This window comes from Pongo abelii, chromosome 22 (genome assembly GCF_028885655.2).
Source record: "Pongo abelii isolate AG06213 chromosome 22, NHGRI_mPonAbe1-v2.0_pri, whole genome shotgun sequence".
Lineage (NCBI taxonomy): Eukaryota > Metazoa > Chordata > Mammalia > Primates > Hominidae > Pongo > Pongo abelii.
In genome coordinates, this window is record NC_072007.2 from 48,997,778 (window position 1) to 49,013,861 (window position 16,084).

At 44.6% G+C, this 16,084-nt stretch overlaps 1 protein-coding gene across 1 annotated transcript in view; it reads right to left on the reverse strand.

The window, feature by feature from the left end:
* ERG (ETS transcription factor ERG) overlaps positions 1 to 7,112 on the reverse strand; it is a 284,031-nt gene extending 276,919 nt beyond the window's left edge. The window contains exon 1 of the mRNA XM_024239531.3: positions 6,990 to 7,112. The gene's annotated coding sequence lies outside the window, so the exon portion shown is untranslated. The remainder of the gene's footprint in view (positions 1 to 6,989) is intronic.
* Positions 7,113 to 16,084: the final 8,972 nt, after the last annotated feature.

A 16,084-nucleotide genomic window follows, 5' to 3' on the forward strand; every position in this document is an offset into this window, starting at 1 on the left:
TCTATTTTAAAACTCTGTAGTGAAGTAAGTTTTACTGCCGGGGTCAAATAGACTAGAAAGTACTTTTCAATACTGAAGAAGCAAATTTTTCCTCCACTTTTGCTTATTCTGTCCTCTTGCTGCTGTATCTTGAACTGCAGAAAAAGCAAGCCTTGCACAAGGCAAGTTTAAACTTTGTGCAATTATAGACCCAGATTTGTAAATCTGGCAGCAGGCTCACATCAGCTTTGTGAGGTTGGGTATAATTTTAATGACAATCCATTCAACATATGAAATCTTCTTAGAATGTTTCTCAATTAGCACTTGGTTTCTTTTCAAAATGTTTTTACCTCATTTCCTAATAAAAGAAATCTCAGCTTTCTGATACATTTAATTAAAAAGTTTTATGTTGAGATTGTAAATGTGAGTGGTTTCTGTTTCAAAACATCTCATTTTACTAGCACATCCTTCACTTATTATTTATACTCTGCTTAGATCTCTGCATTTCCCATGCAAAAATCCTGAAATGCACCTTCTTCAGTGCTGAGATCTAAAATTTTCCCTTCCTAAGTAGTGCCACAGTCATCCCCTCTTCCTCCCACAGAGCCCTCATAATAGCTTCTTTCAGTCCTTCCTCTGAACCCTGAGACCCTTGTTCACTCTCATGTCAAGCAGAATTCCAAGACTTCATTGTACACAGAGGTGGGTCCAGGGAGGTATCCCGTGTTTCTGAAATTCCTGCTTTGCCTGTGCCTAAGCTTCCCAATTCTCCCAAGAGTCCTCATTTAAAGAACACAGCATTGCGCTAGCATTCAGCATCTCCCACCGTACGTTGCAAATGGATAATTAGCTTGATTGCCAGGAGAGTCACCTTGCTATCCCCCCTTCTCACCCTTTAGCAATGTGTGTGGAACGCACTTGGCTCCGTACAAATTAATTGTGTGTGAGGGGTGACATCTGACTATGAACAACTAAAAAGAACCATTTAATCAGGCCAAATTCCCTTCAGGCTCATTGAGGCTTGAGTGTGGATTTTTAAAATGTAAGCAGCACTGTCACTGTAACCATGAAACAGCCATGGTTTTAAGAAGTGAAGTTTTGGGGGACAACAACATGACCAACAGACTCTACCTCAGCATCCAATTCCTAAATTAGCTAATACAAACTTGGGCCCCACTTTTCAACAGAAGCAGAGCTCTAAGTAAAGGCTGGTACCCAGCTCTGCCCACTCAAATTATTTGGTGAACAGGCCAAATGGGAGGAACTGCAGGTAGTACTGCAGAATCTGCCTGCCTTGGAAAACAGGCTTTCCATGAAATATAGTTTTAAGGTCCTCAGAGGCCAGGGCTCTCTCCCTCCCCTAGTCTTCACTGCACCCCCGCCAACCCACACGTGACGAGAAACCACTGCCCCTGCAGAGGCCCCAGCAGCAGGCAAGGGTCTGTGGATGAAAGAAAGGAATATTACAAAGGGATTTCTGGCTGGAGGGGGGTTCCAGGGAGGGCAGAGAGGTTCAGGCTCCAAAGCTGGCAGCAGCCCCTACAGATGGAAAGCTCCAGTGACAGGACCCATGAAAGGACACTGCAGAGCTTGTCCCATGTCATTGGGCCATCGAGACATCAAGGGCTGCCTGGATTTCAGGAACTCACATCTGCTAACCAAGAAGGAACAGCAAATTCCCATTGTCAATTTCAATCAATTTATTAAACTAAGGCAATAGGTAACTAACAGATTTACTAAGATCTTGGGATTCTCTTACTGTCCATCTTAGTTCAGATGGAAAGATTCACAACAGCAGCTAATCTGATTCCAGGATGCAGCTTCTGACGGTGCACAAGCTAGTATTTCCTCAAGATAGTCACACAAACCTCCCTGCCAGGCGTGCAGAAAAGCGTGCACACTCCAATTTAGTCTTTCTTTTACTTTCCAACTTTAAGTACTTTACTGAGCCCCAAGAATGCATAGCCACTCTTTCCACCCAGTTAGAAAATTAATCTTTCTACCAATAACAGAGAATCACTTAATGGAAATAGGACAATTGTACCTCACTAAATAAGGCTTCGCTCCTTTGCTCCCCTGCTCTCAAAACTGAGGTTCAAATGCATTTCTACACTTTCAAATGAACATTTGGAAACTTTCAATGAATGCTTACATCAAGTGAAAATAAGGGTTTCCTTTTTTTTAAAAGTCATTCTATATATGCCTGTTTTCTTTCCTATTTCTTAGAGAGATGGCTTCCCCCCTCCCTCCCCCTGTTTTGCAGGGGGAATAATTACTGCAATAATGTTATCCTTAAAAGGGAGCACATATAAGACAAAAGCAGGTATAAAAATCTCATTCCCACTAAAACAATTCAAAATCATAGGTTAGGCTTTAAAAGGAAGCAACTACAAATCTAGGTTTTAAAAACCTTTAGACACACTAAAGATTTGTCCCAGATCACATCTGATGTCTATTTCTCTGGGATCATAACAAAAAAAAGGTGATAAATTAATTCAAATGGCCTATTTTACACACTTGAAGGGTATTTCCATTGTCTCATATAGCCATTCTGAATAGGACAGAGTCACATAATGAAACTTCCTTTGCACATTCTCCTGAACATGCGCTGAGTCAAGATAACCAAACCCCTTACTTTCATTGTAAAATTACTGTTTCTCATACGCAATCAGGGTCTCCCAGATTATGACATGCGACTCTAAAAATAGGAGGACTTAAAAGTTAGTTTAAATCTAAAACTTAGACCCAGCGCTCCATTTTTAGACGCACCCTTTAATTTCTTGGTGTTGTCTACATTTTACTTACACTTAAATTTAGCAAAGTAATTTTAGCTCACCCTCCTTCACTACCTTCACTAGACTTTGCAATGTTACAAACATGAAGCTTTCAAGTCTCTCTCTAATATGAAAATGTTTTAAATAAAAGTTAAAGTTAAAAGGGGGATCTTTCCCTTTTAACTTTATCTTTTAACTTTTTTAGCTATGTTGAAGAACTGGTTCGGGTGACAGCCCAGCCATTGGAAAACTCCCGCTGTTGTTTATTTACAAAATAACTGCTTTCAATCAATCATTGTGAGAGGTCCGTACACTGACAATGCATAATGGACAACTAATTAACTGACCCCTAATAAGGGTGTGGGAAATACCAGGGAGAATGCTATCATGCAAGGAACAGCAACAATATGGAGGGGTGGCTGGTCACTGCCAAGCATGAGCATCCCCAAATACCTCAGTGATTTTCAGAGTTTTCAAAAAGCCCTACTCACACCACTGCCACTAAGTATCATAATCATCTGAAACTGTGCCCCAAAGATCTGAACATCTCTGTTACATCAGCCTATTTTTCTTACAAATGTTGCTTCTAAGGTTCAAATTCAAGGTGTAGAACATTAAACAATAGCTGTATTGTGAAGGACCATGCTCCCCGGGAAAGCCCAAGTAACTTTACACACTGGGGAAGGAAAAAAGAACTCCTTTGCCATACTCCTCCTCTCTGGAAAACTGCTCGGACGCAAGGGGTAAAGAAGCAAAGAGGTGACAAAAAGAGACCTGCATTCAGAGAGATCAGCTGTCAACTTGAACTGAAAAGTGACTTGATGCCTCACAGGGCTCGGATTTTGCCACCTTGACCAAACTGCTTCCCAGACTCCATAAGTCTTATTAGAAATGTAGGTGGCTCTGTGTCGACACCTTCTCAATGGAGTTCTATTAAATAACAGGCAACATAGACATTTATTCACTATGACAATGTCTTCCCACCACTCCAGATCCTATGACTGGGGCTGACTCGCTATCGGTTTTTGCCTGGGAATAGGAAACGATTCCAGAAACATTAGCTCTTCTGTTTTGAGAAGAAATAAATCCCCCCTTTTATTTCTTTTTTGTTTAAAGATAGCAAGATAAAAATAAAAACTAATATTACTTTTAGAAAAAAAGTGTTGAAAGTTTCCTATTACCCTACTTACAATGTGAGATACATTTAAAAGATACATAGCATATAACATTGTAGAATAGTATGTAAGTCACAAATTCCTTTTGACGTCTTTCAGAGATGCTTTCCTTCTTACTTATGTATCTGGTATTTCATTGGGATCTTAGGTCTTACCACAAATAAAATATCTGATTTTATAAGATTAAAAACTCAACAAGGTTTTTCTTTAATATCAAAGCAAAACGTGGAACGTGGAGGGGGGAATGTTTATATACAGGTGTGAATGCAGTCCCTCACACAATCCCTTCAATGGTAAAAGCTAATTTTCTAAATTTTAGCTAAAGAATTCGCATCAGATTAAATCACCAATAATTCCTCATGAAATAACAGATAAATGTGAAATAATGTACTACAATTCTACTCTAAATTTTTTTAAATAGAATGAAGTAATTATAAAATGTTACAAAAGAGAAGAAACTGAAATTATAAGTGCTACTGGAATTATATATTACCTAACAAATATCTCGAGACAGATTACCCATTTGCTAATTTAGTGTACTTTCCAAAAGCCATTGACCCAAACCGAAGCTAGGATTACCAGATGGCAAATAGCATTTGTGATGTGTGTAGCTCTTCTAAAGCCTTTCCTGAGAACTGTAAAACTTGATATATTAGCCACAAGTTTACATAGCTCATCTTGCTTCTGCTAGAATCATAATTTCGATGGTGTAATTAGCGTATTAATAATTTGACACATGGTGAATTAATTTACATGGTTGGGTTCTTCACAACGTCTGTTGCCTGATCCTCCTATGGATGAAGGCTATGAGCTCTGGCCTGCCCCGGGAGCGGGCACCAGCCAATGCCAGCGGAGCAAGGGTTAACTTTGGGACTGTGACAGTTCTCCCTTCGGGGGCTCTAAACTACTTGGAGAGAATGGAAAACAGTCAAAAATAGTCCCAAAGGTAAATAAACTATGTGTCCTATGTATGTCACCCAGGGAAGAATAAAATGTATTTTTATTCACATTGAAAGTTTTCTGAACTACAAAAGCTATAGAGACATGTACAGAGTGAAACCCGTAGCACATAGGAATATGTTATTTTGAAAGATAAAGGAAACTATCTTTTCCTTTAACGATGAGTTGTATTAAATCCACATCCTCATTGAAATTGTTTATCCATTTTATTGCGCAGTGTAGTCTGCTATTAATAACAGCATTTGTCTTGTACTTAAAAGATAATTAATGCCTCCATGCATCTATGCAATATACCATAGCAATAAACGGATGATGTATTTCAGACAGAAACCAGGCAAGGCTAGCTGATAAAATACGGACTATTTTTTTTTTAACATGCCAAGTTTTGCAATTAGGGTGGTAAACTGGAGGCAAATAAACATAACAGCTGCAGGCTGAGGAACGGGAAGGTGAAAAGACTGAGACTGAGAGTGGGAAAGGAAAGGGACCGCTCCTGACGCTGAGAGCTGGTCCCAGAGCCGGTGTTGCGGGGTGTGCGGGAAGGCGCCGTCGGGGGTCATTCCATCATCAGGACTCAGCGGACAGTGACAACCCAGCCTCAAACCTGGTCCCTACTTCAGGCCAAGCGTCAGCTTTTTTAGTTCAACCCTGATTTCCATTCCAGACAAGCACAAATAACCTCTTGGTCGGGGCCCCAGATGAAGTCACCGCGGTGTGCTCTCCTGGCCCTTGTCAATTTTGGGGTGCCCCCTCCTCTCCATCCGCACCCGACTGCACGCGCCTCCCTGGGACCCCGCACTGGCGAGCCGTCCCTCCCGGCGCTACACGCCCCACCTGTCCCGGCGCCGTCGGAAGAGCCCTGCAGAGTGCGCCCCTAGGGCCACCTCGCTGCCTTCGTCCCCGTCCCCGCAGCCGCTGTCGCCAGTGTGGGAGCCGGGCAGGTCGCGCGGTGCGCGGAACTTACCGAGAGGTTAGCGCCGCCGTCGGGGGAGGGCGTGTCCCGCACGTGTGTGTCCGCGCGTGTCCGCGCCCGCGTGTGCCCGCGCGCGTGCCTTGGCCCTTGGCCGTGCGCGCCGAGCCGGGTCGCACTAACTCCCTCGGCGCCGACGGGCTCAGCCCATGGTGTGGGCGCCGGGCTCAGGGAGGCTCCGGCTCCCGCCAATCGCGGAGCAGGGCGGTCGCCCCGACGCGCGACTTGCGAACCCGGAGTGCGCGCCGGGGGCGGGGCGGGGACGCGTGGGCGGGAATGCACGCGCGTGGCCAGGTGCGCGTGGGTGCGAGCGCGCGGGAGTGTTCGAGTGCGCGCGTGTCCGTGTGCGCGTGGGTGTGGGTGTGCTCGCGTGTCCGTGCGCGCGCCCTCGAGGCCGAGAGCGCGGGCGGCGCGGGCAGGTTTGGACACTACGCGCCCTGCTCGGGTTTAGGACGCGGCTGGCGGCTCCGGGAGGAAGAGGAGGAGGAAGAGGAGGAGGCGGAGGAGGAGGAAGAGGAGGAGGCGGAGGAGCAGAGGCTGGGACGGCCGGAGGAGAGAGTCCGGCCCCAGCAGGAAAGGAACCCAGGACGCGACTACTGGAGGGGCGAGGAGCAAGGGAAGGACCAGAGGGGAGGAGAGGGGGTCGGGGAGGGAAAGTGTGGGAGGGGGAGCCACGGGGGTGCGCGCTCCTCCTAACTCGGGGTCGCTTTTAGCCAGAAGTGATATTTTTCCAGCCTCAGTGAAAACCGTTGCAAACATTGAAAATAGTAAAAGTGAAAACGGTTGCGACATTAGACGTTTATAAAATGACCGCGGACTGCCCTCGATGCTGATGAGAATTGGGACGACGTCGCGCAGAGCGTCCGGAGGGAGAGGCGCGGTGCCCGGGACCTCGGTCGTGGGGAGGAGCCGGATACAGCCGCCGGGACGCGGGGATGCCGAGGGCACCGCGGCCTGGTCTGACCGACGCACGCGGTGACAGCCGCACTTGGGAGACGACGGCGTCTGCAAGAAGCAGCCTCCAAAGGGTGCAGCCGGGAGGCTCAGCTTGTCCGCCTCCGGGGCTCGGGGCTAAGTCCTTTCCAGAAGTTTTCGTTTCTACACGAATTCCGACCGCAAAACCGAGCTTACCTGAGCGCCGCTCCTCTTCTCTCATGTCCCTCGGGGGCCGTCACGACCGTCCCGGAGCGATCTCTAGGAACCTGTCCCGGAGCGATCTCTTGCACACTCTCCCCATTCCGACCAAGTGAAAACTACCCATGTCCCTCCCTCTCCAAACTTTAACAGCCAAGAATTTCAGCAAACAGCCAGAAAGAAAGCTAAGTCTCCCCCCGCCCCCCACCCCAAGGGAAGGGAGGGAATAAGCACTCCTTTAATTTGAAAAATAATAATTAAAACTCCCTCAACTTTTAAGGCCGAGCAACATAATCTATTAATTGGTCGCTATTAACATGCAGTTTTATTGACCATAGCACACAGAAGTCTGATTGTGAGGGAGGAGTGTTTTCAATGAAAGTGGAGTTATTTTAGCTGCAGACGTGTTTACATTTCTGTGGTTTAGTCTATAACTTTCTCTTTTTCTTGCTTCAGAATTCTGCTCCATGAAGCAAAGCCCTTAGCTCCCAGACATTCCAAAAAGTCTGCCAAAATAATAGAAAAAAAAGAGAGGGAAGAAAAAACACAAGGAGACCCCCAAGTCTGGGTCAGGCTCAGGGTTGGATGTGGGCAGGGTGAGTGTGCCCCCTCCCCGCGCACTTTCCAGTTAGGAAAAGAAAAAAGTTTCAGGGCTCCATTTCCTGTTTGCTGGGGGAAAAAAATAAAATGGACCTGAGCAGCTGAGTTTAGAAACCGCCTTTTCCAGTACCTATAGGTTCTGAGGGGATCTTTAACCCTAGAGATGCCAAAATGAGCTCATTAAAATTTCAGACTCCAGTCAAGGAAGTTTTTCCCCTGTTAAGATGGACAGCCTTCGTGAAACTACAAATGCATTCCTAGGAAATTTCTTGAACAATCAGGCACACCATGGTAGTTGGGATACAAGCCCACCTCTCCATAGGTGGCCAAGAGAAGATACCAATAAAAATAAATATTGAAAACAGATTAAATTTCTGACAAGCATGCATCCTTTTTTCCCCTGAGGTACAAAGAACAGAATGTATATTTCAAAGTGGGTATTTAGTAATAGGGTCTTGTCAGTTTATACACTCTGTGCTCGAATCATCATTTGCAAAGTCGATTGCATTTCCTTTAGTATTGAATGTGCTCACTAGTCACACAGAAGTCCCCATACTCCAGTTCACATGGTCTTAAAAAATATTCGATCTGACTCTCCTTAACTACCAAATGCATATTTTGGTTCCTTTTCTTTCTAATTATTCTCCAAATATTCCAGATCCAAGATATTTCACCTAATTTTGAAATCTTCCAATTAGCCACTAATTTTCAAGTCTCACCATAGTGAACCCTTAACATTTAGGGGAATGCTTTAAAGTAAACAGGTTCTGAACCTATTCAATAAAATCAGTAGCCCACAGGCCAATGACTCTTTTTTAATACTTTAAAAGCTTTTTAATATGCTGCCAACGTTTCTCAATCATCATCACTATATTGTGAATATTATCACAATATAGAACGGTGCTAAAAACAATATGCCTGCTGATGAACAAAATAACGTTTAACGTTTTAAGAGTAATGAACTGCACTTTAATAGTAGAAGAAACATGATTTCAAAATGAGCTCAGAAAACCCCCAATATTTGAAACAGTGTTGTTTGTGACTCTCCCTCACTACCATCTCCAGTTCCCCCAAAAGACACTGCAGAGGGAGAGAGAGAGAGAGAGAAAGATAATTTCTTAAAAGATGAAAGATGCATACCGATCCCATTCATAAAATGTGGGTCATTAACCTTGAAGAACCTCAGTATCCAGAATCCTAGAATTTTGCATATGACATCATCTTCTCCAACTGATTGCATTTTGTAGTTATAGTTAGGAAGTTCTTTCTGCTGTCTAATCTAATCCCTACCTATGGCCACAGCATTCCCTTCAGTCTGGCCCATGATTTAGGTCAAATAGGAGGAAATCAGTTTCAATGAATTCAATCAATTAAGTTAACTTCAGAGACCAAAAGAAAACTAAGAGACAACTTCACGTTCTGTATTGCAGGACAAACATCATAATTCTAATGTCATTTAAAAGGAAAGTTTTTATAAAAACACCACTTGGTACATTCCATAAGAATTAGTATTTTAAAGTATTTCATACATGAGATGGTCTTCTTTTTATATAAAGTTTTGTGGTCGGCCTAATTCATTTTAAAATCCCTTTTATCCAAAAGATGTTTTGGATTAATTTAAGTATTTGTTACTGGATAATGTCAAGCTCCTTTTCAATGAAATGTCCTGTGTTGGGTTGTCACACCTGTTAAATATAAGGCTCCTTTTCTTTTGATATTCTGAGAAGGGCTTTAAAAGGTTTTCATCCCTCAATATGGAGATTTAATTGCTTTACCTATAATAAAAATAATCCCTATAAAATTCAGATTGTGGATATTTCAAAGCTGAAAGAACTATTGGATTGGGATGTAAAGGTTGCAGTTCAAAAAGTCTTCCACTTTTAATATAACATGCATGGTGTTATGAGTTATAAAATCCTGGTTATCATTTTGAAAGGTCTGGTTTTTGTTGTCCTTGCACGGAGCGTCTTTGAGCTTACTTTACGGCTTAGCAGTTCTGCATGTGCATGTGTTAAATATGGAAAGGGTAGTGTATCCCTCTACAGTAAATGCTCACAAGGGAGGAAGTCTCAGATCCTGTTTTAAACGGGGTACTGGAGTGAGGTTCCTCACACTGACCCATTCACATCTTTGGTGAGCTCAAATCTGGCTTGAAGCCATTCTGAGGATGGCCATGGTTTGAGAAAGCAGATAGCTCTCAGGCTTCAGCCACTGCCAGGCGCCTGAGCCCTACTCCAACAATCTCCACCCAATCACCTGGGACCTTCTTTTCATCATGCAAATGGGTCAGGCAGCTCGGAAGCTTAGGAGTCATTGGAGGCCCCTGTCCTGTCCCATTCCTAGTTCCACTTTCCCTCATAGCAAATGATTAGAACAAACTCTCTCAAGCAACCAAGACATGGAAGCAATGGGAATACGTGTCAGAACATGACAGTTGGGAGTTCCAAGTGGAGCATCCCTGGGTCCCTCTCTCCCCCACCACCCTCACTCATTCCCTGATTTCCATCACTGACTATTAGTGAACAGGAGGACAGATGTGTATCTTCTCTTAGGGGAGTCTCTTAACCTAGTACACAAGCATCACTATTATCTTTTATTACTTGCTGTTAAGAAGTCAATTTTAGGTGTTCTTTATCCTTCCAGACAAACTAATTTCATGCAACACTCTCACCCTCTGAAGCACTTTTTTAATCTACGTCAGATGCAGTTTAAGTCTTTAGTACACACAGCAGTTCTCAATAACACGTGGTGACCACAAACTGCTCCTTAAAACTGCATAATGCATAATTCCTATCAACTTGCATAACACACAAAATAAGTTGATATGAAACACACTGTACATCTGTCAATGAGCTTTGGTGACAAAGGTTATACAAAATAAGTCAGGAGACTCTATGTGTATTTTTAAAGTGGAATTACATAGAGTACAACAGGAGATTTGCTCCAGCTTTTCTGACAATTATACTTAGGCGGTTCAGTTTTGAACTTCGTATACTATGACACTAAATCTATCACGAACAATTTTGTCATGTACATTATCATAACATGATTACTCATGAGTGTAAAACAATTTTAGAAAATTGAGACAATTTCTTCTCAGTGATTTTTTTGTATTGATAAAGTCACTAGCTGATATGGTTTGGCTGTGTCCCCACCCAAATCTCCCAGAATTCCCAGATGTTGTGGGAGAGGCCCAAGGGGAGGTAATTGAATCATGGGGGCCGGTCTTTCCCGTGCTATTCTCTTGATAGTGAATAAGTCTCACAAGATCTGATGGGTTTATCAGGGGTTTCTGCTTTTGCTTTTTCCTCATTTTTCTTTTGCTGCTTTCATGTAAGAAATGCCTTTCACCTCTTGCCATGATTCTGAGGCCTCTCCAGCCATGTGGAACTGTAAGTCCAATCGAACCTCTTTTTCTTCCCAGTCTGGGGTATGTCTTTATCAGCAGCGTGAAAACAGACTAATACACTAGCATAACAGTACATCAGTGCAAATAAAAGCAATATCTTAAGTTCTCTTTTGTATCCTAAAATAGTAAATCATTATGTTGGGATTATGGATGACCTGATACAATTTAAACTGGTGAAAATTCCATTGCAGATATAATGCACCAGCAATTATTAGGAATGCATGTGACCAGGGGTCCAGCACTTAGCACCCACATGACCTTGGGCAAGTCGTAACCACTTGATTAAAGCTTCAATTTTCTTATTTAATAACTGAAGCTGTTGAGGTGGATGACCTCAAATATACTAAACACAGGATCTTCCAGGGAAGAACTTGGGTTATTCATCTTCATCTCTATTCTTTGGGGTAGTTAACTGATTGATTAAGGGGAAACCTCTTGGGAATTTACTTCTCTTTGATAAACTCTTATGCACACACTTGTTGCTTCTCTTCAGCAGCACTGCAGCAAGAGGTGTGCCTTTCTGGGATGGGTTCTGTTACCTTTGCATCCTATATCCACCTCGTATGGGTGGAGAACTATAGTCTACACAGCAGCAGTCTGGGGCCTGCCTCCACATCAAAACCACTTTGATGATGAAGCTTCAAAACTATTGCCATCATCTGGGCACCATCTCAGACCCAGTGAATCAGAATCTCAGGGGACAGGGAGACCACCATGGCACTGACAGATATATTTGAAACTTCCCAGGTAGTTGAAATGGACTTCCAGGATAGTGGGTCACAGTACTGGACATTATAGCCATTAAATGAATGATGAAGGAATTCCGAAATCTTCATCTTATCAGACATCTCTGGGAAAGCACATTTTTAAAATGAACCTCTGGCCAGGCACAGTGGCTCAAACATGTAATCCCAGTGCTTTGGGAGGCCAAGGCAGAAGGAGCTCGAGAGCAACATGAGAAACATGGCAAAACCCCATCGATACAAAAAAAATTTAAAAATTAGGCATAGTGATGCACAGCTGTGGTCCTAGCTACTCAGAAGGCTGAGGCAGGAGGATAGCTTGAGTCCATGAGCTCAAGGATGCAGTGAGCAACTGTGATCGTGCCACTACACTCAGCCTAGGCAATAGAGCAAGACCCTGTCTCTTTTTAAAAAAAAACTTCCTACTCCCAAAACAGCTGGAGTCCACTCCTTCCATTGCTAGTGTCATTCTTCACGCAGTTACAAGGTCCTGGATACTTGGAATCCCTTCCTCATTTTGTCCCCTTGTCCTGGAATGTCCTTCCCATCCTTACCGTAGCAGATGTCATTCATTTGGATCTACCATTTAAAAAGCATTTACATGCGTATTTGCCCTGGGGATAAACATGCATGTAAGTGCTTTGTAAACGCCCACCAGTCACCTTGCGCAGGGGTGACAAGGTGGAAACTCCAAGTTTGCACAACTAGAAAGTGAGTCAAGACTCAAACCCAGGCCTTGGGGCTTTCCCTGCATGGCCAGCTCACCACCCTCCCTTATTCAAGGTCTTTTTCTGGGTACCTCCCTGCCAGCCCTGCGCCTAATTTAATTCCTGCCCTCCAGCACCCCTTCCCACCTCTGTGACAGCACTTACTTCTCCTAACTTCATCATCCACGAATTGGAACTGTCTGCATCTTTTGCTTCCCTTTTACACATCAGCTCCTTGAGGCAACCTTAGTTCCCCTTGACTTTGTTTACAACAGTGACTCAAAAAGAATCAGATTTTTGAACCCTGCCCCTCACTTGCCCCATTGCTAAATAGTTACCATAGGCCATGTTGACTCCCCACAGCTCCCGTGAACATCCCCTTTTGTCTATTTCCAGGGCCAGTTTGCCTCATTCAAGGTTTTATAACCTCACACCTGGCCACTGAGGCTATCTCCTAACTGCCCACCTGGTCACTGGTATCTGCCTGCACCAAGTCACTCTGCACCTGCACTACAGCAAGCACCATCATACAGTCTTAGAAACCTTCAGGAATGCCTCCTGCCTGCTGAGTAGATTGCAGATGTATTTGCTAGGTGTCACAGGATGAGAATTAGAAAACTAGAGCATACTTCTTTTTTTTGCCTTGCAGAAGGCAAGCTCTTCACCAGGGACAACCTTTGATGTCTGCCTACCTGCCTGGGAGAGAAGGGGAGATTAAGATTTGTTACAGAAGAAATTCAAGGTACAAAGTAGGATTATGGAGCAGAACAGGAGCTGCATTTCTTTAAGGCTGTGCACTCAGCACTGCACTGGCCTGGAGCATCCACTCAGGGAGTGCGCTGACAGTGTACACAAAAAGAGAATCCTGTGTGCCATTAAGATGTAGCTTGAGAGTTTGAATTCGGGAAGGGGAAGGAATAATATAGGGGAAAGCCTGCTCTTTCTGAAGCCCATGAATTGTGGGGAGAGGTAAAGGAAGGAGTTATAAAAATGTCTAGGTCCCTACTGTCTTCTCTGGCTTCTGCCCAGAGCCGGGGACCAGGTCAGGCCAAAGCTCAGGGCAGAGGGAGTTTTTGCACCCAGTCCCTAATGAGGACCGTGGAAGCTCTTGCACTCCAGAACCTGTGGTGGCAGAGGGGGGCCTGGGTCTTCCTCTGTGGTGTAGATTCTGAGTGGAGATTCGAGGTGTCTGCTGCAGTGAGGTAAGGTCACAGTGAACCTTGGAAATCAACCTTTGGTCTTGCAGGCTGGGTAAAGGGTGTGGCTGAGCCTGGTGTTAAACAGCTGGCAGGCCCTGAGGGAAGGCCAAGTGGCCAAGAGATGCCAAGGAAGGCCCTGGACAATGAGTTCCCCTAGCCACAGGCTTCAGCCATGTAGGCCAGCCCAGCAAGAGGAACCCAGAGGATAAGGGACTTTCCCCAGAAACCCAAAGACATTGTGTCTGAGTACCTCCGTTCTTCCAGAAGACCCGTGTTACGCCAAGTGTGGATCAGGAGTGGTCTGTGAAATTTGTTACCAGTCTCAACAAGATAAGTCCAGAAACTGAGGGTAAGCGTGTAGAAACGTCTATAGCTATCTGACCGAGTATTTTCATGTCTGTTCAACCTAATAAAACTTGAGCTTGGATTTTGTGTGTCTTTTTTATTTCCTTTTTTCTAGTAACTTACTTTTCTCATACTTTGCAAAATATCCATTAGCACCATACTGAACATTTTAAAACAAACAAACAAACAAATTGGTTTTTTATCGTGGAACGTTTGAGAAGCGCTGTGGTAAACCACAGCAAGCCCACAGGCCCCAACACCATCTTAGAAAGAGACTCAAGCAAAGAGTTACAGAGCATTTTATCCAAGGGAGACCTGGCCCTGCCTAGAGACTGTTTACTGGATCAGACTTAAAGCGCTGACCAGGTCTGGTAATAAAGTTAACATTTTTCCTGCTAACCAGCAGGTGGGGTACAGGAGGACGCTCAGATTGACTGAAACAATGACCCTTTCTCTGCACACACAAGCTGTGGTGTGAATTAAGATTTGTAACTCCTATATGTGGGTATCTGGGTCTGCCACAATCTGGGTCCAGGTTTTCTTTCTAATTAAACGCCCATCACTTTCTTACATGAATCTCCATAGGCCCAGAATTCTCTCCCGAATCCTTTCTGACCGTGCACAACCTACCATTCTTATGTTTGCCCCATCTGGCACAGCATCAGAAAGATACTCCATCTTAACGAATCTCTGTTGATTTCTTGGCCTTTGGTATCACATTCTGAGCCTCAGGCAACAGTGTTTATGACCCAACTCACCTCCTAGTACCTACCTATGACCAACATAATTGATTCTCACCCTAGATCCCACTGGTCCACCTCTCTGAGTTCACCCACAGTTGCAGTGGACCATTCGCTCACATACTGACAGGTTCTTGGCATGAGCATCTTTGGCTTCTCTGAAACAGGCTTTCGCTGGGGCCACTGAAGCTTGTTCAGCCTTTGTGCAAAGCATCCCAGAAGGGCTGAGGATGGGCTACCCAACTCTCGACCCATAAGGGAGAGCAGTTGGTGAATCAATGCCCCAGCTCCTCACTCCCCAGAGGCACAACTCTGAAGTTCATTCCACAGGATTCCTCGGAGGCTTCCCATGCAATCAGGCCTCGACTGTACACTGAAGCAGTAATGAGTATCCGGACGTTCTCTTAATTGGCCAGCCTTCCTTGTTCCTGTTCTCCACTCCCTCACTTTTGCTTCCTGGGATCACTTTCTAGGTAAACTACCTGAACCCAAGGTCTTGTCTCAAGTCTTCTTTAAATGGAAACCAAAAAAAGGCACCATCCCAATGGGCTCTTTGTTATCTATGTTTGCCCAGACTCTTATTCTTCCAGCATTGGTGCAGAACCAAACTGGCTTCCAGGTGGAAGGCACCCGTGGACCTGATCCAGGAGGAGACCAAGAGCCAGGTGATACGGCCAAGAAGAGCTAGAAGCACATCTCTGTGGAGAATTGAGCCTTGAGCGATTCAGAGGCCTCATCCTCTTGCAACCCGACTGATAAAGCAGCTAGTGTCAAAGAAGATGGCAAATCTGTCACTTTTGCCTAAAAATACGCAAAGCTCCCTGTGATCCAAGAGGCCTTCATCTTTCCAGCTGTCACTACCAGCACAAACAGGAGACAGCCCTAACCCCTTACACACCACCTGATTTTTTTCGCTCCTTTGTAGCTCCTTAGTAATCACTTTAACCAAGGAGGCAGAGGAAAAGATGGTACAAAGAAATACAGAAAAGTCAGGATACAATACAGATGATGTAACTCTGCCTCACCCATGGGTGACTATAACTGCCAGAAGACTGAGGGTGTTGGGGAAAGCGAGTCCCCACCCAGGACTGAGCACAACTCCCAAGGCACGCAGCCCCACCGAGTACTGAGCCTGTAGGTGCACATCCGTCCGTCTGTGAAGGTCGGAAAGAAAGGGAAAGAAAGCATTGCAAATAGGAGTGTTCAGTATTTCTCATGCAGCCTCTAGCACAAGCAGGGTGCACTCTGTTCCTGTGCTATTTCGCACGCTCTTCCATTATGGAACTCAGCACACAATCTTGATGATGTTGGTCTCCATCTCCTGCCAGCCTGTGTGTTTCTTGATGGCA